At 41.3% G+C, this 24,194-nt stretch overlaps 1 protein-coding gene across 4 annotated transcripts in view; it reads left to right on the top strand.

Annotated features, from left to right (window-relative positions):
- MTUS2 (microtubule associated scaffold protein 2) overlaps positions 1-24,194 on the top strand; it is a 267,632-nt gene that overhangs the window by 80,057 nt on the left and 163,381 nt on the right. The window lies entirely within an intron of this gene.

Here is a 24,194-nt window from a genome sequence, read left to right as displayed (position 1 = left end):
AACCCCTGCGAGCTATTCTTAACATATTTCTCTTTTTAAGCTGTCTCTTTTATCGTTGAATTTGCTTCTAAATATATGAATTATGATCTCATTCTCTTCTGAGAAGCACTATTTTTTTGGCAGATGGCAAAACTTTCTGCAGAGCGGCTTACAAACGTTTGGATGTGAAGTGCACTTGACGGCGATGCTCAGGAAATGGTCGGATGTGCTTTGTGCCATACTGGTACACAGTACCTGGGAGAGTGAAGCCTCTTGTCCGGCATAGCATGCCCAAATCTGGCACAGGATAGCATAAAACGTGACTCCTCGGCATTTTCTCAAGTGCTGAAACAGCGTGATTTTAGCTGACAATCTTCCCTGACCATCTGGCAAAAGAGTGTGAAAGAACTTTGCAGGGACTCATTATTTCCTGGATTAATACTGCTGACAAGTACTCCACAAGGCAGCGTATTTGCAGGGCGTTGCGCTACTAGAAATGCCATTAATTAATCTGCCCGCGGTCTGCCAAACACTGAGATTCTGTATGCTGGCATTCTGCTTTCAACATCACCATCTGTGTACGTCACGGGATAGACTGTAGTATTGATTTCAAATCTTCCTTGAGATGTTTCCATTTTTGGATGCTGAGGTGGGGTGTGCTCTAAGTCTAACTGCTTTCAGATGTTGTTCTCTAAAACAATCTTAGGCACTGATTAATTTCTCCCTTTGTTGTGCAAACCATTACTATGACAGTTCATATTTACAAAATCTTTTAAAATATATTTAAAATAAGGTATTATATTATGTTGTAATGTAAACAACAAAATACAATTTAGAGTATCTATAGATCTGTATATGGAGAGATGACAGCAGTTTGATGAAAGATATCAACATAATTAATGCAACTGTCAGAAATGTCAGAACAGTGATAGAAACTTTCATGGTTTCAAACTACTAAAAATATTTCCAATATGTTTAACCTAATTTTGCTTTCACAGCTTCATTTGATTCTGATTGGTAATGATCAGAAGTCAGATACAGTTCCTCAACTAGACAAATAACTTCCTTTTTAGTTTCTTTATCTGTAGAGCCCTTATTAAGAATAATTTGAAATTAAAATGCCTTTAGGTGCTCTTTTACCTTCTGTGTTGCTTACTGGGGCTCAAGGTCTTTTAAAACTTGAAGTGTTCAAAAGCAGTCTGATCTCACAATTGTTAAAGTCAGGTCTTGGCTCCCTGCTAACTAATCTGTAGGTTATTCAGTTGTTAAACCAGATGCCCTGCCTTATTTACTGTGAAATGGAACAGTGACCCAGTGGAGCAACGCTGTGGTATATATTCACTGACCTATATTCATGGACAAGAAGAATCTGTGGTGGAACCTTAAGTATGGAAGAAGTATTATTTTATCTCTTCAGAGAGAAAAAGGGGGAATCAAAGTGTTTATAGAGCCTGGGGAGTTTACATAAATGAAAAATATTTGGGGGATTGATACCTGTGTGGGAAAATGAAAGGCATTTTAGACTCTTGCAGTGGAAATGGTGGAGCTTGGGAGTGAACTGCAGGCAAGAGGAAATGGAGAAGGTAAGACTTACAAGGAGGTAGCAAGGAACACTTTGTTAATGGAGCAGGGATGAGGACCTCAGGGACAAGGGTGATCTTATTTGGAAGAAACCTCTGGGCTTTGTGTTCAGAAGTATCAGCCCCTTAAAGCCCAAAGCAGGCATGTGAACTTTTCAGGAAAAGTAAAATGTTGACGATTGTTGAAAATGAACAGGTAAGATGAGCCTACATGGCCCAATATCTTACATTGTTAAATGGCTGCAGGGAAACACTTTCTGTTTCTTGTCATGAAGGCTAGTACCATTAACCTAGAAATGCCCACATAAAACCTGCATTCTATTGTTTTGTTACCTTTGCATTTGGCAAAGGTTTTCTTTATTTGTACAAACCTCTGAAAGCTCAAATGCAGCATAACTAAGGAGCTTGCTCCTGCTTATCCTTGATTCCAGGTGAAGTGTTATTTTATGCTCCAGTGAGGGGACTTGTGGTTTAGAGCCAGAGTGCCACTGACACAGCTAATAGCAATGGCACTGAGCATTGCTCTGTTCCACATGCATTAGTTCTCTGCTCCTGTGCTGGGTGGTTTTAACTCAGCAGTAGGTGATGTAAAGAAGCTGAGTCACTACTGCAACAGAAGACAAGCTCTTGAACAGTGTGAAGTGTGAGACAAGTGTGGTTCCCAAGCAGGCTATAAGACTGTGCTTTGCTTTTAGCTGCTGGAATTTTAGTTGGTGGTTTTCCTTGAAGAAATCAAACCTGTTTTTCAAAGACTTTTCCAGAGCCCTGCCCACAGGATTCACCACCCTAACTCTAGGAAATACTATTGCAAAGCAGGGAGCCAAGACCTGACTTTAACAATATAAAAGAGTCAGGATGATTCAAGCCACAAGTCTGACTTGAATTTCCATCATCTAGCCAGTATAGGATGTACTGGTACAGAGAATATGCAAGACTGGGTAGGCAGTTGCAGTCTGAGACTTCAGTCTTAATCCTGACTAGTAAAGCCTGCTTCTACATGTTCATTTTTGATGATGAATCACCAGTAAGCCAAATCCTAAATCTCAATTCTGGTCACTTTCACCAATAAGAAAGGAAAGGGTAGGTTGTTGCATGTTATTGCGGATAGAGCACGAGCTATTAAGAAACAGCTTTAGTGATGATTAAATTCCAAGATTGACAAAGGATGAATTCATTATAGAGATAGAAGTGTTGTTTAAAGTCCCCATCTACACTGTTTTCAATAGTCTCTTTGATCATCTCATTACTTGCACAGTGCTCCGGAGACCTTTTTTCTCACATGGTTGTCTCCTGCTGCCCCTTCTCTGCATTATAGGACTGGGATTCTTACGTCCATGTGTCCCTTGCTCTGATTCTTTAAGCTTTTACTTTCATTTCAAGACCAGTCTGTTGTCACAGCAACTTGGATCGGTTAAAGCAACTTGCAAGGCTAGAAAAACTGAAATAAAGCTGAGTTGTGCAGTGTGAAATGTCTTCCACTGAAGGGCTGAATGACAGAGCATTGGAAAGGATAAATTTGAGCATCACAGCTGATTTAAGTCTGTTGCGCTCTCACAGCATGATGGTGCCCTGTGTGCTTGAGCTATGTGTGTGCAAAGGTTGGACTTGAGGTCTGAGTGCTCTGTCTTAGCTTTCCAGCTGCTATTTATATTGCATTAGCTCATAGGGCAACCAGCTGAGAACAGGACCTTACTGAGTGAAGTGCTGTACAAGGAGTTTTGTACACTTTTTTACCACAGTTCTTAGCAAGTCTTGGACAGTCTATGAGTAAGGAAAACCATGTAAGCTAAACACACAGGGCAAGCAAGATCTAAAAATGGGAGAAAAGTCTCTGATGAAATCACCATGAATCATAGAGCCTGTTTTTTGGAGTTGATCTTATGTTTTGGTGATCTTTTTCTTGGATAACTTTCAATAGTCCATGCTAGCCAAGCAAGTGAAAAACACCTGTATCATGTGAGTCAAACACCAGCAGTGAATTCAAAGATGCAACTATTATAAAGGCTGAACCAAAGCATCTCGGTCCCTGCTCATAGCAGGGGGATTGGAACCAGATTATCTCTAAGGTCCCTTACAAACCAAACCATTCCATGAATCTATGATAACAATGAGCAGGCCCAGTATCACTAAACATGTAGCTAATATTTAGCCTGTCCCCAAGCCCCAGCTTTGTATTGCAACATTTCAAGTAATACCTTTTCACTGGATTATACTTCTCACTGAAATAACTGTAATGTGTTTCATGATATTCTTCTGTCCCAGCTGGATTGTGTCATAGCTGATCTCTGAGGTCTTTTCAGATTAATGGGATTAGATTGCTTTTTTTTTTTTTTTTTTTAAATGCTGGATATTTCTAAGCATGCTATTCAGTTGTCTTTCATACCCCATATATTCTGTGGTGTTATCTCCCTCTTTTACTAAAAGCCCTGCATATTACTGAAACGCTTGCACTGAGCTATACTTATTTCTTGCGTAGCTCTTCTCATCCTATTGCTGTAACCTGGGAGCAGAGGCCGACCCCCACCTCACCGCAGCCTCCTTTCAGACAGCTGTAGAGAGTGATGAGGTCTCCTCTGAGCCTCCTCTTCTCCATACTGAACAATCCCAGCTCCCTCAGCTGCTGCCCATCAGACTTGTGCTCCAGTCCCCTCACAGCTTCGTTGCCCTTCTCTGCACACACTCCAGGGCCTCGATGTCTTTCTTGTAGTGTGGGGCCCAGAGCTGAACTCAGCACTCAGTGCGGCCTCCCGGAGCTGAGTACAGAGGGCCGATCACCTCTGGTGCCGCTGGCTGCACTACTGCTGATACAAGCCAGGCTGCCATTGGCCTTCTTGGCCAGCTGGGCACACTGCTTACCATTCTTGCTACTCTTACCACATCTTACTATTGCTGTACACAGAGATGCTTATATGTGTGAATGTGTGCCATAAATGCCTCTGTAAGATTGCGCAGACCTTATTTTTTGTCTGTCATGTCAGAACCTCATGGTTGCTCTGAAATCAGTCAGTTCACAATGTAATTTTTCCAGCTGTGGGGTGCTCAACTTTCAGCTGGTACTTTCATTGTTAATGTGTAAGGGTAAGACAGAAGTGGTGTGAGCTTATTGTCGCAGTTAGCAAGTGCTAAAATGAGGACAGCTCTGGACATGGTGTGGTCCCACCAGTGCCAGATGTGACATCAGACTTTGGTTTCAAAACTCTCTGTCTTTCAGCAAGATAACATACCATATGAAAGTCATGGGAATAGATTACTTTTATTATTGTCCTTGTCTCCAAGATAACAACCTAGGTTTGTGTAAGAGCACAGAATAAGATGAAGTCACATTCCAAACAGTGACTTTGCTTATCAGAAGGAAGCAGTTTTATTTCTGTAGGCAACAGCCATGGCTAATAGCTTTGCTTCTCAAAAACTATTCTATGGTGTGTGATAAGGTAGTGGCTTCATGCCACCATTTCTCACACAGATTCCTCTTCCAGGGACATGGAAACTGTTGATGATAGGAGAGCTTTGGACCTTAGCTTGGAAGGTGTCTGTGGAAGGTGCGTGTGCTGCTGATAATTATCATGTCATTAAAACAGGAAGGCAGAAGCCAGCCTGAATGCTCTCATGCTGTACTCAGATAGGAAAGCTCTTAGCATAATCTGCTGCTGATCAAACAGGGCTTGGGCTAAGCTAGGGCTTGGCTGACCGCAATATTCCCCTGCCAAGGAGGTCAGGGGTAGGCCAGGCTGCTGGGAGGTGGTGGAGCCAAGGTTACTTATTGGTGTGGCAGGGCCAGCTCAAGGAAATGAGCAGCTCTCATTTGAGATTTCCACGTAGGTGCAAAGGAACTCAGTGCAAAGGAAGTAGGTTAAAGTAAGAGAGAGCTGTAAGAGAGCAAAGAAAGGGAGAAATATCTCATGTCTAGTTCAGAGGAGAAAGGGATATGATTGCCCTGAGCATCTCTTTTTAGCAAAATACTAGGAAATGAGATGTTACAGAGAGTCAGTTGACCTAACTCCATACTTTTTCGCTCTTGATAGCATACCTTGCACTTTTATCTCATTTTGTCAACTTTCCCAAAATCCGAAGGGTTTCCTGGGAGTGACAACTCTGCCTGAGAAAGGCCAGGGCTGTTATTTTCATGAGGGTGCAATTTCCTCCTCTTCTATTTCTCTACATTTCTTGGCTGTCTTCCTGTTATTCTGCGTATTTCAGTCTCTTTTACTACAGATTTTATTTCCCTTTTCATTACAAATAACTGATTTTCTCTTTTCACTTCTTTTCTCTTCCAATTTTTATAATCTCTCCAGCCGTTAAGATTGATTAACTGTTTCCTGCCTTCTTTCTTCCCCTCAGCTTTCCTTCCACTGACTGTGCAAATATTCTTCAGGACTCTGATATTGTCTTTGTGTCCGTTGTGGGGTGAGGCTAATTGATATAATTACTGCCCTTTCTTTATAGGGTGGTGGGGTGGCATCAGGCCGAGCTGATTTCCACCCATTTGTCCTCAAATGCCCAATAAAAACAGGGAGTCAAAAATGTGAGAAATATGCTAAAAGATCTTCATATTTTTTAAAATTTTATAATTGATGATTTTGGAAATACTTTTTCATAATTAGTTTTTCACACAGAATCACAGAATGGCCTGGGTTGGAAGAGACCTCAAGGATCATGAATTTTCAACTCCCCCAAACCAGGCAGGGCCACCAACCTCCCCATTTAATACTAGACCAGGCTGCCCAGGGCCCCATCCAATCTGGCCTTGAACACCTCCAGGGACGGGGCATCCACAACCTCTCTGGGCAGCCTGTTCCAGCACCTCACTACTCTCATAGTAAGGAACTTCTCCCTGACATCCAACCTAAATCTTCCCTCCTTCAACTTAAAACCATTTCCCCTTGTCTTGCTAATGTCTACCCTTGTAAAGAGTTGAAAGATTTTTTTCAAATAGTACTTAAAAAAAAAAAAAAAAAAAAGAATTTCTCATTGTTACTGTTTTCTTCTTCATTTCTGTATTTAGAAATAAAGGTAGAAAGTGTCCCTCAAGAATATATGAAATTTTTATGGGATGGCAGGATTATTTTGATCAAAAAACTACTTAACCTGTTTTAGTAAAGGGTGAAAACCTGTTCTCTTAAATGCAGCAAATGTTTTACTGTGAAGCTTTGTTGCCAGGAACTTGTACCAGGCTGGAGATGGGGCAGAAAACACTCGGCTGCACACTGTGGGATTCTACTGACAACATATGGTTCTTGTTATCCAAAACCACAAAGACCATGTGCATGTATTTATTTACTGTAGTATTTCTTACATAAACTGTTTTCCAGAATACTCTGTGTTGTTAAATACTCATTTTGAGAGGCAGAGTGAAGGGAGTGGAGGACAGAAAAAAACAAAGGATAGAGAAAAGTTTCAGGTTCCAGCAGGAGCAGGCTCTGAAGAGGACAAGAACCATCACTAGTCAGTGACTAATTCCTGCTTGTTGGGCTTTTTTCATTGTTGTTTGAAATTCAGGAATTCAGTGAAGATTTCCACAGGATTCTGTAAAGTTATAGTTTTATTGGCTACATTTTCTCATACTTGCCCTGGCCACATCTATGTACATAAATTAAACAGGGAACCTTCCTGAGCACTTGGATCTCCAGCTGGCTTAATGGTTAGCATGGTAGATGGTGTATCTCTGGCTGGTGAGAGTTAGTACTCTCCCAAGCATTTCCTTGGAATGGCTTCAAAATTTGAATGTTCAAGGATGCATTTGTAAGTATCCACCCTCTTTTGGAGAATAAAAATGTTCAAAAGAATAAGGATGAGCCATTCCAGGCCATTCCAAGGATTCCAGTGCTCAGTGCTCAGAAGCATTGCTACTTCATTTTGTTAGCCAAAGTGTCGTCTCTAAGGGATGCCATACCACCCTCTCCTCTCCTCTCCTCTCCTCTCCTCTCCTCTCCTCTCCTCTCCTCTCCTCTCCTCTCCTCTCCTCTCCTCTCCTCTCCTCTCCTCTCCTCTCCTCTCCTCTCCTCTCCTCTCCTCTCCTCTCCTCTCCTCTCCTCTCCTCTCCTCTCCTCTCCTCTCCTCTCCTCTCCTCTCCTCTCCTCTCCTCTCCTCTCCTCTCCTCTCCTCTCTCTTCTTTTTTCCTTTTGCTTAATTTTCTTTTTGAATCAAAGTGTATAATTTTACTGAGATTGCAATGCTGTGAGAACATAAATTAGTGTATCTCATGAAAAGCTGCATGTCAAGGGGCATTTTTGTTGTTTGGAAAAATTCATGCCAGCATATCTTGTAAAACAATACAATTAAAATCAGTTGGTGGAAACCTTTCGTACAAATAGCAGTTATTGCAACTGAAGGGTATAATTGTCGTATCTTTATCCAACATGATGAATCCAAAATACCATTCATTATAAAAATAATAAATAGGACTTTCTGTGTAAACAAAGTAACCCAGTTCACACAGTAATTTTCACAAATAATTTCTGTTTATGTGCAAAACCTGATCTGGAGATACCATTTTGGATGATAAGAGAGACTGTACAGAGAAACTCTCATGTGCCGGCCCTAGGAGTGCAGCGTGGCCATTCAAGTAAAGTAGGATAGTTTATGTTTAACAACTAATCTGGTTAATAAATGTAGGCATTTTCTCCCCAAAGTACCCCTGAAGAGGCGTCACTTTGTATGAATTTGTCTGTCATTTGAAGTTATTTCAGTGCTTGATTTGGATGCGTTTTTGTCTGTAGATCCTTACTGCAATGCTCATTAAATTCTCTTCAGTACACGGGGTTTGAACAAGGCAGATTGAACTTCATGTGAGCTCTCTTGTACCCAGGGCTTCAAGCTGCCCTGTTCACATCAAGGCTGCTCACATGGTGGCCTCTTCCACCATCCTCACCGCAATATTTAAGGTCAGAGAGAGATAACGTAATTCCAAGTGATCTCTGAGTACTGAGATTGCTACGTCTTCCCAAGCAGCAACGCACAAGTATAGGAATAGAACAGCTTAGCTTAATTCCTTTGAAATAATTATGGTATAACACTTCTGCTAATAGACTTCATTGATCACCAAGAATGAGAAAAGATCTCCTTGATCTGGTATTCCCTTACCTGAGACAGTTTAATGGATCCAGCTCTTTTGGAATTTAGTATGCAGGATAACACACTCAGTAACACAAAAATTCTGGTACATACAAGATACCTGCAGGGAACGTCACACAAAATCCTGTTGTAGAATAGGATCTCTTTTCTTCCATCCACATCTATTTGTAGATTAGGGATACTGGAGGCATCGTGATTTACCACCATGATACATGGACTGTTTAATCTTTTAGCCTGGTGAACCAGCAAGTAGCAGCACTTGTGGTACTTTTCCCCCAGTGTGCAATTTACCAAATATTTTCTGGATTTATTTGTATCTGAGATTGGGGTGGAGGGAGGAGTTCAGACTTACTCTAACTTGTATGTTTTTTTGGCATTCTCTGAAGAATCAGAAATGAAACATTGGTGGAGATGGGGCGCAAGAAACAGAGACAAGAGGAAACAATCATAGTTCTTAATTACTTTGCTTATAAGCCTTTGTTCAGATGCTCAGCTTACAAAGCCTGTCCAAATTTTAGACAGAATAGAGATTAGTAAGATCACATAAGCAAAGACCAGAGAATTCATCACGTTGTCTCTGCATCGGAGAGCACCACTGCCTGCCAGGATCACTGCGATCGCTGAGCTGCAGCACATCATCTCCCTGCTGTTAAACAGACCTCAGGCATTCTAATCCTGAAATCTCACATATCTCTACCCAGTTTCTCAGGGACCAAAGTGCTTTAACTTATCCATATTCTTGGAAATACTCTGTGTATGAGACTGGATTGTATAATCAAGTACTATGGACTCTGTGATCTAATATTCCCTTTATCCTTACAGTCAATTCAAAGAGTCCCAATCAAGTATGCCCTAGCACACAAACCCTGTCAGTGCTGAAATCTGTATCTTGTAGTTGGTCATTGCAGGCTGATTTAAACTGAGCCTTGTGTTTTAACAGAAAAAGGTTCTTACTTAATCATATAGCTATAAAGAATATCTTAAAAATTTAAGTATGTACAGCACAGTGCAGAAAACTGATTACACTTCATTTGCTGCCAGTGTGACTGCATAGCATTTGCTTTTATGTCTGAGAAGTGGCGTGGGCACCCTATCAGGTAACAGATCAGAGACATCTTCTGATTCCTTATGCACTCACACCACTGGATTTTGGCTACTCTTGCAAAATAGATATTATTTCTCAATTAATAAAGAGGATGCTGAAGGGACTTTGTTACCTCTGGTTAACGCTTTGCACTTTCCTGAGGGATAAGATAAAAGAATTCTGCCTGTGTGCTTCGAATAGAACATTAGATGTCATGACTATGGAAAGGGAAGGGAGAAGATGAAAGTTGAAACATTATTTCATATACGTGTATTACAGAGGAAGCAATTACAGCTTTGTTAGGTTTCGCAAGGATTTAGGATCTGCAGAAGTGTCCCTGCAGCTTGTGAAATTCTGCTTTTGCATTATAGCAAAGTCCACTACCATTCTACAGCGAAGGATCGATCTCTATTTGTCATTTTAAATAATATTCTGTAAATGTTTTGTAGTCATTCATAAAAATGAACTCCAGGCTGAAATTTGTCATGTAGCGTGTTGTTGCAGGAAATAAATTTTGCCCAAGAGAGCAATTGTTTCGGCTATTTAAACTTAACATTATGTGCGAAGAAGAGAGGAAAATCTTTCACGGAACTGTTCACCAGTTCTCATGTAATTATGTGTATCACTTCACCTGCTCCAACTCCTGCATAAGCATCCGTTTTTTCAGTTGTCTTTTGCCAGTGCAAGATGCAGTTTTGAGACCAGTGAAAGAAAAGGGGTGAAAAGGTATTTCCAAATGGCAGCATAGCTAATGATTGTGTGCAGTGGCTTCTATCAGCAAGGACAGAAGACTTTCCAAGGCTTTTCACTAGGAAGATCATAGAATTGGACTGTAGGTTGGAAAGGACCTCAAGAGATCATCAAGTTCAACACCCCTGCTAAAGCAGGTATCCTACAATAGGTCACACAGGTAGGCCTCCAGACAAGTCTTGAATATTTCCATAGAAGGGGGCTAAACAACCTCTCTGGGTAGCCTGTTCCAGTGCTCCATCACTCTTACTGTATTGAAGTTCTTCCACAAGTCAATGTACACAACATCTGCTGATGTCCTCCCAGCCAGTGATAACATGATAGAAAGCTATCGTGTTGGTCAGTCATAACTTCCCCTTGGTGAATCCACGTTGAGTACTCCTGATACCCAATTGCTTGGAGAGGCTATCCAGAGCAAGTTGTTCCATCACCTTTCCAGGGACAAAGTTGAGGCTGATTGGCCTGTAGTTTCCTGGATCATCCTTGCCCTTTTTTGAAGACTAGAGTGACATTGGCAAGACCTTTCAAAGATGCTAGAGAGTGGCTCAGCAGTCACCTCTGCCAGTTCTTTAAACACACTTGGTTACATCCCATTGGGGCCCATGGATCTGTGTGTGCTGGTTTTTGCTAGAAGCTCTCTGACCACATCCTCCTTAACTACCAGGAAGTCCTGCTTTACCCAGACTCTCTCTCTTACCTCCAGGCTCTGGGATTTCTGAGGGCTAGTCTTAGCATTGAAGACTGAAGCAAAGAAGGCATTCAGAATCTTTATCTTCTCAGGGTCTCTTGTTACCAAGATACTCATCTCATTTAGTAGGGGACCCACATTTGTCCTAGCCTTCCTTTTACTCTTGAATCATAGAACCTTTTGAGTTGGAAAGGACCCTTTAAAGCCATCTAGTCAACTCCTCTGCAGTGAACAAGGATACCTACTGCTCCATTGGGTGCTCAGAGCCCCATCCAGCCTGACCTTGAAAGTCTCAAAGATGGGGCATCCATCTCTCTCTGGGCAGTCTGTGCCAGTGCCTCGCTACTCTTGTGAAAAAACTTCTTCATATCCAGTCTATATCTCCCCTCTTTTGGTTTGAAACTATTCCCCTTGCCCTATCACAACACACCCTGCTAAAGAGTCTGTCCCTTTCTTTCATAGGTATTGGCTGCATCTGTCTTAGCTGCATGGAGAAGTGTCTCCCTGGTAGCTGTTACAGAATGTCTTAGCAGCTGTATATGTATTTGTACAACAGACAATAGATTGCACATTGTAAGAAGTCTTAGTATGTAATTACAGTACAGATTTAATATCTCTGCAGATCAGATAAGGCTACAAAAAGTCTTCCAAAAGACACTGGTGTACATTTTTTGGCAACAGCCTCTGCTGGAAGAAAAAAATAATTAATACACTAAGCACAGAGAAGCTATTTATAAATAGACCTTCTTGATGTTTTTTCAAGCCAGCAGTAATACATTAGCTGTTTGAGTCCAATGAGATAGTTTAATATAGTGCTACAATGGTATTTAGATGGTTTGCCAAATACAAGAAGACAAATCACAGTGTTATTAAAAATGCACCCTTGCAAGTTTTTGCTCTGTATTTACTGTCATCGGTGGCAATCAACTAGTGGAAACTTTCTTGAAAGATAACTCATTTTCAGAGGGTTAGAAAACCCAAGAGACACTCTGCTTTAGGTTGTTGCTCCTGGCAAGGGGCTGTTTTCTTCCTTCCATTATGCTTTTGGGTATTTATGTTCTCTGATTGCCTCAAATAGTTTACTGCAAGTAAACAATGAAACTAGATGAACAAGTCACTGATTTTTCCATACCAACCATTCTGTAGCATGAGGGCAATGGTTTCCTAATGTTTATTTTCCAGTGCTCTTTCGTAACCGATTTGTAATGATTAAAGCACCAGACGTGATCCTGCTCTGTTCAGGGCATGAACAATGCCCACAGTGATGCCTGTGGTGCAGAACTGAGTCAAGGCAGGAGAAATGCTCATGTAGATCTTCTTCTTTTTTCTCATTTTCATTCTGTTACCACTAATAATGTTACTTTAGGACTATTGTCTGTTAGACAGACCAATTGAACTGCTATTTCTTTTTCAGATTCAATCATCTAAGCAATTATATAAAAGTTATTAAAGCTGTTAGTGGTCATAATGCATATTAGTCCATTAGGAACAAACCAGGTGTGACCTAACAGTCTTTATTGCTACTTTTGTGTAGGCATTCCTGAAAAATCAGAGCGTCCTGTCCTCACATGTACTGTCTCTGCTTGGCTTAAGATGACAGTTCTCAGAAGTCTTATCTTGGGAAAGAACCCCAGAATAAAGAATGTAAACTGTTGGATTGACATCCCCAAATTATCACATTGACTGTTCCATTTTTAAATACGTAAAGATGCCCTGTAATATTCATGAAGGTTACCCCACTTCACTTTGAGACGGACAACATCAAGGTCTCTGTAGAGATCTTGGTAAGAATTTGCCAGTGTCCTAAAATGTTTGATGTCAAGACATCCTGACTGACACTACGACATCCTTACTACTGCATCTCCATACACTTCAAGCAAAATTAAAGAAACATTGCAACACTTATGATTCATAGTCACATTACTTTTTCTGTGTCCAAAGTCCTACAAATGTTTCTTGTACAAACTAACTCTTGACTAGCCAAGCTTTTCCAGACACTAATTATTTTTATTTGAAGGCTCTCATACAAGCAGCATACAAGTGTGAACAGCTGTCTTTCTTCATGCTGTACAGAAGTGAGAGTTATGGCACATGGAGTGCAAACACTTTGGCCTATACATAATTTTACTGTTTGGAGACACCCCCTTGAGATGTGTAAGATGAGTTAAGACAGTAAAGTTCAGCATGTATGGAAGCATTTGCTGGACAGGAGCTTATAGTTCACATCGTCATTATTTGCCCATGGTACTGATATGAACTCCTTTTATGTCTATTTTTTTCTCAAGTTTCATAGGCTAGTTGGAAAACAAGAACGGAAGGGAGATCACTTTAATAATTCCTCTTCCTCGTGGCAAGAAAATGTAGAATTTCATCATTTCTAAGAGGCTTGTCTAGAATGTTCTTCAAAAATGTACAGTGACAGTTCCATATGTCCTTATGAAGTCTAAGCACGATTGATTAACTACCTTAGCTTTGTAAAGTGATTAAAAATGGAACACTGCTATGCTATTAAGCATTTTGCTTGCCTTTGTTTCTTGCTATTGTCTGATTTCTTACTAAGCTTCTGAACAATAGCATGCTCAGAACTTTATGGCAGTTGCAGATCTCTCCGGTTTCAAGCAAAAGTTTCATATTCCTGTTTGTGTAGTATTTCTACTTCCAACAGTTATGGCAATCTGCCTGATGCTCCAAACAACTTTTATGCATTTTAAAGATACTCAAAGTGTATGCAAAAATACATTTTTACATACAAAAGATCATACAAAATATCAGGTAGTCCATATCCATTTCTTTAGTTCCCTGAGAGCACATACATAAATCAATGTTTGCTGTTTTCCACTGTCATTTCTTTCTATGACTGTTTCCAGTCACTACAATTCCTTTCTAGCTAAGGTCATGATGAGTGTTTATCAGTGATGACAGGGCTACTGGTGCACTGTGGATCATGAGATAGAAGGAAGCCAGCTGTCAGTAGACCTTTTATTTGTAGATCTTGGTGTAAAAATCACATACCAGGTTCAGCAGGGTATTTAGAATAAGGAGACAGTTTTACCTTTAAGTTTTTCAAATACATGTTAGCAGAATCATATGACTTCTAGCCACTGATGAAAACTTTTATAATAAGTACTTATTGTAGTATTGATGAATATTTGAATTGGTCTTCTCAGTTTTGACACATTCTCTCACTAACAGTGTGGCACTAATTTATCTAATGGTGCTAACTGCATTTCTACAGAGTTCCCATTCTTTCTCTGTCCTTTATGTTACATAACCATAAACACAGTATTAAGTGCTCCGACCAGGACAGACAGAGACTGCCTAAAACTCAATGGAGTTGAAAATAAATAGCATGGCATTAAATGAGACCCAAGAGGACTGTATCCTTCCCTTTGCCGATGGTACGTGCCTGAGCTGGTGTAACACGCTGTTAAATGTAGGTAACATGTTCCTGCCACATCATTATGCATCCAGCTTTATTACAGCTCCTAACCCTACAGCTTGGCTCCTAACCACAAAGTAGCTATATGTGTCAGGTGGTGCTGGTTCCATTTCTGGAGGGCTGAGCAAATGATGGCTGCTACAGTCTCTGGGTACTGTTTTGAACTAAGTGCACTGTGTGGGAGATACAAGTAGTTATTGCAGGCACGCAAGCTTGCATTGTGTCTCATTCAGTGGAGTTTCCAGCAGTGTGTCATGAAATGATCTATGGTTCCTCTTCCTGTAATGCTACTGCTATTATAATCATGAAGCAGCTTGGTGGGAAGGTCACCTAGCCCAAGCTCTGCACAGGTTGAATATTAGGAAAAATTTCTTTTCAGAAATGAGTGGTAAAGCATTAGAACAGGCTGCTCTGGGAGGTGGTGGAGTCACTGTCCCTGGAGGTGTTAAAGAAATGTGGAGATGTAGCACTGAGGGATGTGGTTTAGTGGTTACAGTAGTGGTTGGGTCAACAGTTCAACTAGGTGGTCTTAGTGGTCTTTTTCAACCTTAATGATTCTATAATTCTCTGAAAGCTGGACCAGCTTCACCATTAGGTCAGGTTTCTCGGGGCCTTACTGAATCAAATTTTGATGATCTCCAAGAACAGAGATTGTATGACCCTCTTGTTGATTTGCACCTGTGCTTCACTCCTATCATTAAGAAGAGTTTTTTCCTCATATTCGGTTTGAATGTTCCTTATTGGAACTTCTGACTTCTGCTTCTTTTCCTTAGCTGTGCACTTAGGAGAGGAGTCTGGCTCGATTTTCCCTATTATTGCCCTTATTCAGTAGTTGGAGATAGCCATTAGGTTCCCCTCAGACTTCTAGGCTGAACCAATTTAGGTCTCTCAACCTGTTTTAATACATTGTCTATGAATGATGTAATGCAGATCTGTAATATCTCAGTGGCCTTCCTCTGAATTCCTCTCCAGAATTGTACTGAGGCCCCAAACCTGGGCACGGTGCTCTATATGTCTCATTCATGCCAAGAAAAGGGAAAGATTGCTTCCTTGACCTGCTGGGTACACCCTTGGTAATGCAGCCCTGTACATATTTAGCCTTCACTGCAAGGACATACCACTGACTCATGTTCAGTGTCCTCCACCAGCACTTGTCCTCCAACCAGCTCCACCAGCAAAGCTGGAAAGTCCTGAGCAGTCCCTTGGGAGACTACATCCCTCTCCCTCAGTTTGTTGACACAAGCAGACCGGGGCAAGGAGGAAGGGAACTTGCAGACACTTCCTTTACAGGACCCCATTCTTTGGAGTTTATTGCATTACCTTGCCCAGAAGCCTTTCTGGTCTTCAGCCTCTTCCCAGCTTCTGAAGGAGGGAAGAGGATTGTTTTGTTTGGGTAAGTAGAAAGTGAGACTACAATAAGGTGAGGTGTGCAGTTAGAGCAAATATCTTTTTTTCCTTAGGCTGAACCGCTGGATGCTTGCTAGTTCTCGTTCAGTGTTTCTGGTATGCTTGCTAGTTTGATACAGTCAAACAGTGATGCACAACTGCAAGTGCTATTATTCAACTAAATAAAAAAAAAGTAAACATGAGTATAAAGATCTTAAATCCTATCATTGTGTTACATATCTTTTCTGTTGAATAATGTGGGAAAAATTCCTAAAGCAAACAATGGAAATATTTCTCATTTTATTTATACGTGTAAGGAGTGCATGGTGATAGAGTGGTAAATAGAAAGGTGATAGAATGCTGAAGCTGAGTCAGATCTGTGCTGATTTATGAAAATGAGGCTGCAGTCTTTTGACAGAAGAATTGCTCCAAGTGTTTATGAGCAATAGATATACTAAGCAGAACAAATGTAATTGTTTACAGAGCCATGGTCACTGAGATGTACTTGTACTACCCTTTCAGGATCAGTAGCAGCAGGAAGGTAATGCATTAGTTGTGCTTGACCTTCACAAATAATCAGATTTTGCTTTTTGCCTCCTATGCTCTGAAATGGAAACTTCCTTGGCAGTCTGTCCTTGGTGAGCCCCAGCCACTATGGACATGAGGTGCATGGGGTGCAGCATGAGGCTCCTGCTCCTGGATTTGTAGGGCAGCTTCTAGGTCAGTCAGTGCCTTGAGTGGCATAATTACAGACATTCCTTCTGCCTTCCTGGCAGCTGGGATTACTCCTAGAAATCTGCTATATGTGCTTTACAGAGCCTGCTTGGATGGTATGACAGTAAAAATGTGCTGAGCATTACACTGTTGAGTAGGTGGTTTTAACTGGTGTAATGGGGGTCCTTTAGTGCAGAGTCCAGTCTAGGTTTTACCACAGTTTTGGTTTTGTAACTGCTTCTTTAAAACAGGTTGGCACTGCTTTTTACATTAGGTCTCAAGTCGCAAAGAAAAATATCCTAGAAATGTAGATCAAACTAATTATAGACAAATGTTTTTTTTTTTTTTTTTACCAGAGTTTAAGAGCATGCACAGCCTTTCTGATAATCCTTTTCATTTCCTTTGGTTTTTACTGGTGGGTTGCCTCAGTATATCTGCAGTAATGCTTTTGGAAGTTTAACAGCATTACAGAGCTGGTGGTGGTTCAAACTTCAATGTGCAAACCTGGCAAACTAAAATTAGAGTCCTGAATTCATCTTTAGGTGTTCAGTCGAGAGCTGCTGCATTTACTTACCATTGGATTCAGAAGAACTCAGAAAATGATGGGGAAAGGCAGCTTACCCTTGGCTACACTTGAAGTTAAACTGAGCTCAGCACCGGTTGTAACTGCTTTATCAGCAGTGGGTAAATCTGCTGGAGTAGACAAAGCTTCTGAGTTTCTGGTTTTTGCTCAATAGGAAGCAAATTTATGAACATTTTTTTGGTGTTTGTTATAACTAAGTATATTTTTTCTATCTCCCAGATGTTTTTTAGAAAGCAGGAAAGATTTAACAGTCTTAGCAAAAAAACCAAACCAAACCAAAACAAAAGAAAAAAAACAATGATCATTTTGGAAACATTTCACAATCCTCCTTTCTGTGTCAAGATATTGTGCCGTACAGAAACAAAGTAAGTGGTGCTGTGGGGCCCAGCACATCCACTGTCCAGCTGCTGCAGATCTCACAATAAGCTGCAGTGTGCGGTTTTGAATGGAGGAGGATGTTGTATGTTGCTGGCTGGGGCTTCAGGGTGACAGTTCTTGGAGAGGACAAGCAGATCCCTTTGCTGCTCCTTCCCATCGCATCTGATGGAGAACAAGAGGCAGGGGTGTGTCTGCCACGTCTGCCATTGTCTCCTGTTTGCATTAGCAGCACTTCATGCTTTGCTACTAACAGTACTGCCAAGAGGCAAGGAGATGCATCCACAGAGGCTCTGCCAACATCCAGCGGCAAAAGGAAGAGTGCAGAGTTGTCTCCTCATGTCTGGGATCAGCCTCAGGGCAGTGTACACGAGTGGGCCAAGCTGTGGCACCACAGACTTGGTCTTTCTGCTGACATTTGGCTCCACTTGTTTGGGAGAAATCAGTTTTTGTCTTGACTACACTTCCCTCCAAGAAAACTTATTCAGTTTTCTTTCTTGCTGTTTTCATTTGCTCTGCAGTGATAGATTTCTCTCCTGTGGCCCTTTGTTCAAGCCTTTCTTGTACTGCTTGTGCTTTGCTTGTGACTTTGGCATTACGGATCTGTGTGGACAGCAGCTCTCAATGAGGGCTTTCCTTGCCTGATTTACCAGCTTTACAACTAAACCAGCAAGTATGCCTGCATCTAACACCATCTCTCTTCACAGCGGTTTTCCCTGAGGTCCTACGGTTTGTTCTCCTTTGAAGTCCTGAATTGAATGGCATTGTGCCTCAGATAGCATGAGCTGTACTTGTGCCTTTAACCAGGTGCAGTTATATGAAATGAAAATAAAACCAAACATTTGCTAGTTTAGTTTCTGTGGTTATCAATCAGCTTCATGATTGCCATTGCTAAGGCAATCGGAGACTTCTGCTTTTTGAAGGAGATCTGATTGGCAGTATTGCTTAGGTTGGAGTTTGTTGTCTTATCCAGCAGTGAACATTAAAAAGCAAATGGAAATGTAAAAAAACAGAAGTCTTGAAAAACCACAGCTATTAAGGTTTATGCCTTGTGGAGACTTGATTGATGTTAATAATTAAAATAATTTGTTGGTTTTGATAATGAGAATCTTTAATCCCAAATCCCTTACTCCTTTGAAATAGCAGTAAGCAGGATCCTCTCCATACAACATGCTCTGGGAATTTAGTCCTCACAGGTAATAAATTATTAGGGTAACTCCTCATGCTTATATTACAAAATGCTTTTAACAAAAGAAACATGCATTTACAAGTTTCGTATGAAAAGGAAATAATTTATGTACATTATTTAGTAAGATTTTTGGTCTCTTTACAGTTAAGATGTAGTGATCCCCAGAGTGTAAGTGGAGATAAGTTAAGGAGATGTACAAAGATTTATGTCTTTGCATTTCCAAGACCAACAAAATGTAGTGCTGGGCATTTAGTAGCTGATTCTGGTGGTGGGAGGACCCATCTGAACCCTTCTCAGCAGTTTTCAGTGGTGTCACCATCTTGTTTGTGTGGGCTGAGTTTTCAGGAGCTCAGGAGCGTGGCAAGGGACAATGCCCACCCGTTTGCCATAGCTGGCATATTTGGTGTGTGCAGTGTGCTTCATGTGATGTGAAAATAGGCAGGAAAATCAAAATACTGACCCAAGAAAAAAACTGAAAAAGAAACATGTCCTCATAGGCTTAGTGAAAGCAAGAAGCCGAGCGCTCCACTGTTTGTTATCACACAGGTATTGAGACAAAAAAACGTGTAGATGGCATAATGTTTGTATTTTGTAAAGGACAGCCTCATCCAGAGTGACAGTGCACTGCTTTCACACTTCCCTTTTAAAAACTTTAAAATGAATTTGATCTTGAAGTATTATTTTAAACTGTGAAATAAAAAACCTGTATTTTAATCAAAAGTTAAATGTAACCAAAAAGCTTTGCTTTTGCATGTGAAACCTGTTATTCCTTTCCATTAGTTATTTTATATCCAGTTTTTATATCTACATTTATACAGATAGAACATAGGCTATTTTGTAAATAATGAAAAGACTAAAATTTTTTTGGCTGTAGAGGCATTAAAACCACTAAAACTTTGAAATTCTGAATTGTAGCAGAACCACACTCATCTTTACAGATCACTTCAGTTTTACAAGCGAATAAGAATTACCTTCCCATCATTTTCCAGTGTGTAAAAACCTAGCATTTGATTCACCGTTTCACTTCTTTGCCTGTTTGAACGGCTCTTCAAGCAGAATGTTGTCTACCGAACAGTCTTCTTCACAATACACACCAACCTTTCCATCAACAGTTGGACTAGATGTTCTTAGAGGTCTTTTCCAACCTTAATGATCCTATGATTCTGTGAGTAGAAACCATTGGGAAGGGTATCCAAATGTTAGTTCTCAGCCTTTCAAATCTCATTAACAAAATTGCCATGTGCTCAGGTGAACGCTTCTTCACCACTTTTAATTAATTCTAGTTGTATGTTATCCATTCCAAGGAGTTTGTTGGCTTTTTTTTTTTTTTTTTCTTCTTTTTTTTAGTGTCCTTGTATCAGGTTTCAACTTCTTTAGCCATTGTTGTTCTTAATGATTTGGACTGCTCAGGAAGGCATCCACACCTCCTTCCCTTCCAGCACTGTATTTCAGGTTGGATATTAGGAAGAATTTCATCTCAGAAGAAGTGGTGAGGCACTGGAATCAGCTGCATGGGGAGGTGGTGGAGTCACCATCCCTGGAAGAGTTCAACAGCTGTAGAGATGTGACAGGGAGGGATGTGGTTAGTGGGCATGGTGGGGATGGGTTGATGTTTGTACTTGGTGATCTTAGTGGTCTTTTCCAAACTTAATGATTCTGTGATTCTCTGATTCTGTGGGGCTCAGTTCTTGCAGCCCTGGCTTGAGATGAGGTGGTATCTCTTCTTCTGCAGAAGTCTCCACATAGAATGCCATCAGTATTCATGGCAGATTTCTTAGGAGACAATTCTGTATTTCAGGAGATTATTGTTCATGCCACTTTTCTGTAGTAACTGCATCTCTTTCACACCTTATACAAATGTCTTCATGATACGACATCAGTCTTCTTCCCCAGTGGCTGGAGAGGATTTCCCCTGCAGGAGCAGGTGGCTGATGGGAGGTTGCTGGCCTCCCCCTTGCTGGTACAAAACAATTGTGTTATTTTTTCATGTAGGTGCAAACATACAGATTCACAGGTTCAGTGGCAGATGGTTAATAAGGAATTCAGGTGCTTCTCATACACTTCTTAGTTCTAGAAATCAGACAGAGCAATCAGCCTAAGCTGTTCACGATGTTAGTTGTACAACTATATGTTTTCCACATATCTTGCTGTAAATATTCTGGTTTAATTTTCAGTACCGGAATGTGTAAGCAGCTGTGACAGTCTGCACCAGGAAATGTTTCTACAAGAGCCAGACTTCTCAACACATTTTGCAGTTTATTTATTTCACTCCAGTTCTACTTTTCTGCATGTTCTGATAATTCTTTTGCGTATCTCGTAATTATTCTCATAATTATTACTGCTCTGTTTCTGTGGCAAATCAAAAACAATACAACCAGTCAGTAGAATGGTAATGCTTTACCATTCTTTTCTTTTATTCAGTGCCTACTGAGGATAACATCTTCAGCATTATTCTTACATTCCTTATTTTAACAAAACAAAACAGAATATCTACTGTTACTATTTAGAAATAGGTTGTTGCTTTGGCTTTCCAGCCAGCTGTTTTACCATCCTGAGCTCTACTGCTCCAGTTCATGTCAGGGGGCAGAACCAACCAGCTCAGCTTCCTCTTCTCCTTGGTGTCTCCAGAGAGTGGGGTGGGACCCGTGGGCTAAATGCGGCGTGAGATGGAGCAGAATGTATGGCAGAAACTGCAGAAACTAGCACAGGGAAATGAACTCTTGTAGAACTCTTGACTTAGTCTAGATAGACGTCAGCAAAGCCTTCAACACTGTCTCCCACACTATTCTCCTGGAGATGCTGGCAGCCCATGGCTTGGACAGGTACATTCTGCTTGGTGAAAAACTGGCTGGAGGGCCAGGCCCAGAGGGTAGTGGTGAACGGAGTTAAATCCCGCTGGCACTTGGTCACAAGTGGTGTTCCCCAGGGGTCGGTGCTGGGGCCTGTCCTCTTCAGTGTCTTTACTGATGACCTGGCACTGAGTGCACCCTCAGTACATCTGCAGATGGCACCAAGTTGGCAGGAAGTGCCAATCTATTTGGGGGTAGGAAGGACCTACAGAGGGATCTGGACAGGCCGGAATGCTGGGATGAGGCCAATGCATTGAGGTTCAGCAAGACCAAGTACCGAGTGCTGTGTTCAGTTTTGAGGCCTTCACTACAAGAAAGACAGCCCTGGAGTGTGTCCGGAGAAGGGCAACAAAGCTGTGAGGGGTCTGGAGCACTGTGGAGAAGGACCTGGGGGTCTTGATAGATGAAAAACTTAACATGAGCCAGCAGTGTGTCCTTGCGGCTCGGAAGGCAAATGGGATCCTGGGCTCCATCAAAAGAGGGGTGGCCAGCAGGGACAGAGAGGTGATTGTTCCCCTCTACTCTGCTCTTGTGAGGCCCCATCTGGAATACTGCGTCCAGGTCTGGAGCCCCCAGTACGAGAAAGACAGGGAGCTAACCAGAAAGACTAAAATGGACGTGCTCTGACCAGTGAAGAGCAGCTAGAGCTCAGCTCTCACACTGAATATGGAAATTCTGTTGTTTTCACTTTGGGAAAAAGAAAAAGAGAAGCACACATGCACACATGCACACAAAATCCCCCCAGAGTCGTCGTCCCCCCCCGAAATCAATGCATATATTTAATTTAATAAATACTTTTTTTGTTTGTTTGTTTTTAATGTGGGAAAAAGGACAGAACAAAGATGTAGCTTAAAAGTCCTACTTAAAATGTTTTGAGGATGAGATCTGAAATACAGTTCTGTGGTGCTGAAGTGAAATCCTTACTGCTGTGTTCTGTTTCATGTATTCATTTAATTAGCTATTGTTTGCCGAAGAGATGGAGCTATGCCAGGAGCCCAGAATCAAGACTCATACAAAATGTGTGTGTGCCTCATGTAGAGAAACCAGGTCTGAGCTCAAAGGCAGTTATTGTGAGAGAGCTGAATGACTGCACAGGCTGGGAGGATCCACTTATAGCAGGTGTTAGAAACATGAGCTCAGCCTTTCACCTAGACTCTATGCATAGAGCAGGAGACTTAATCAGCACTTTTAATTAGAGTCCCTGTGAGTGCTTGATTAGAAACCCAGCACTTCTGGGAGTGTTGCAGGTGCTTTGAATTCTGTGTACTGTGAACACATTCTGATTTCCATTGTCCATACTTTAGTTGTAAAGAGTACTGAACTATTCAAGAAATATCTGAGAGAATCTCAGATCTGAGATATCTGAGGCACAACATGGACAGAAGATGAAGATGGTCACCTAATGAGTGGGGATGAGGAAAAGACAGAAGCATTTAATACTTTCTTTGCCTTAGTTTGTAATATTAATGCTACCCAGTCATTGAGTTGAAGACTCATGACTGTGGGAACAAAGACTTTCCATTCACCAAAATTATTTCAGCTTATCGTTCACATGTCCACAGGGACTGATGGATTCACCCCGGAATACTGAAGGAGTCAGCAGATGTTACAGCTGGACTCCTCACAATAAAGTACCAAAGGTCTTAGGAGTCTTGGGAGATCCCTGCCATCTGGCTGCTAGCCACCATCATACCCATCTACAAGAAGGGCATGAGAGAAGACCCAGAAAATTATAGGCCTGTCAAATTACTAAGGCAGGACTTCCCCTTTGAGCCCACACTGACTGTGCCTGGTATTTGGTAATTTGATATCCTTCTACGTACTATAACATCACTGCTTAGTGGATGAAGGGGATCTGATTACATCATGGATGTAATCTTTCTGAATTTTAGTAAGGCTTTGATACTCTTTCTCACAGCATCCTTCTGGACAGATTGTCCAGCTGTGAGATGAACAGGTTCGTGTTATGCTGAGAGATGAACTGGCTGCAGCTCAAAGGGCTGCAATGAATGGAGCTGCATCTGGCTGGAAGCTGCCATTGGAGATGTTCCCCAGGCTCAGTTCCAGGGCCAGTTCTGCTCATCATCTTCATCAGTGATCTGGATGTATCCTTAGCAAGTTTGCTGATGGCACTAAACTGGGAGATGCTGTTGAGTCCCTGTCTGGAAAGCAGCTCAGCAGAAGGGACATGGAGGTGCAGGCGAGAGCAGCTCAGCATGAGACGGAGCACAAGCAGAACAGTGATTTGTGCAAGACAAAGGAAGAAACCCACAAACATCCCCTAATAGATCTGGAATTTTAATACTTATTTCTTTTCTCTACAGTAGTGCTTTAAATGCTTCAGTAGCAAATCTTGGTGCAATAAAGGAACTGTTATTGCAGTATGAAACTGCTCAGAGCTTTGATGTGGGGTTCTGTCTTCACTTAGCTGTTTACAGCTATCAACAGTTTTAAATCTATGTGTCTTAAAAGCAGTACCAACTGCTCTTCTAACCAGGACAGTTTTC

Source organism: Phasianus colchicus, chromosome 1 (assembly GCF_987193195.1).
Source record: "Phasianus colchicus chromosome 1, bPhaCol1.hap1.1, whole genome shotgun sequence".
Taxonomy (NCBI): domain Eukaryota; kingdom Metazoa; phylum Chordata; class Aves; order Galliformes; family Phasianidae; genus Phasianus; species Phasianus colchicus.
Note: the sequence above shows the minus strand (reverse complement) of the source record. Positions and strands in the feature narration are given on the sequence as shown.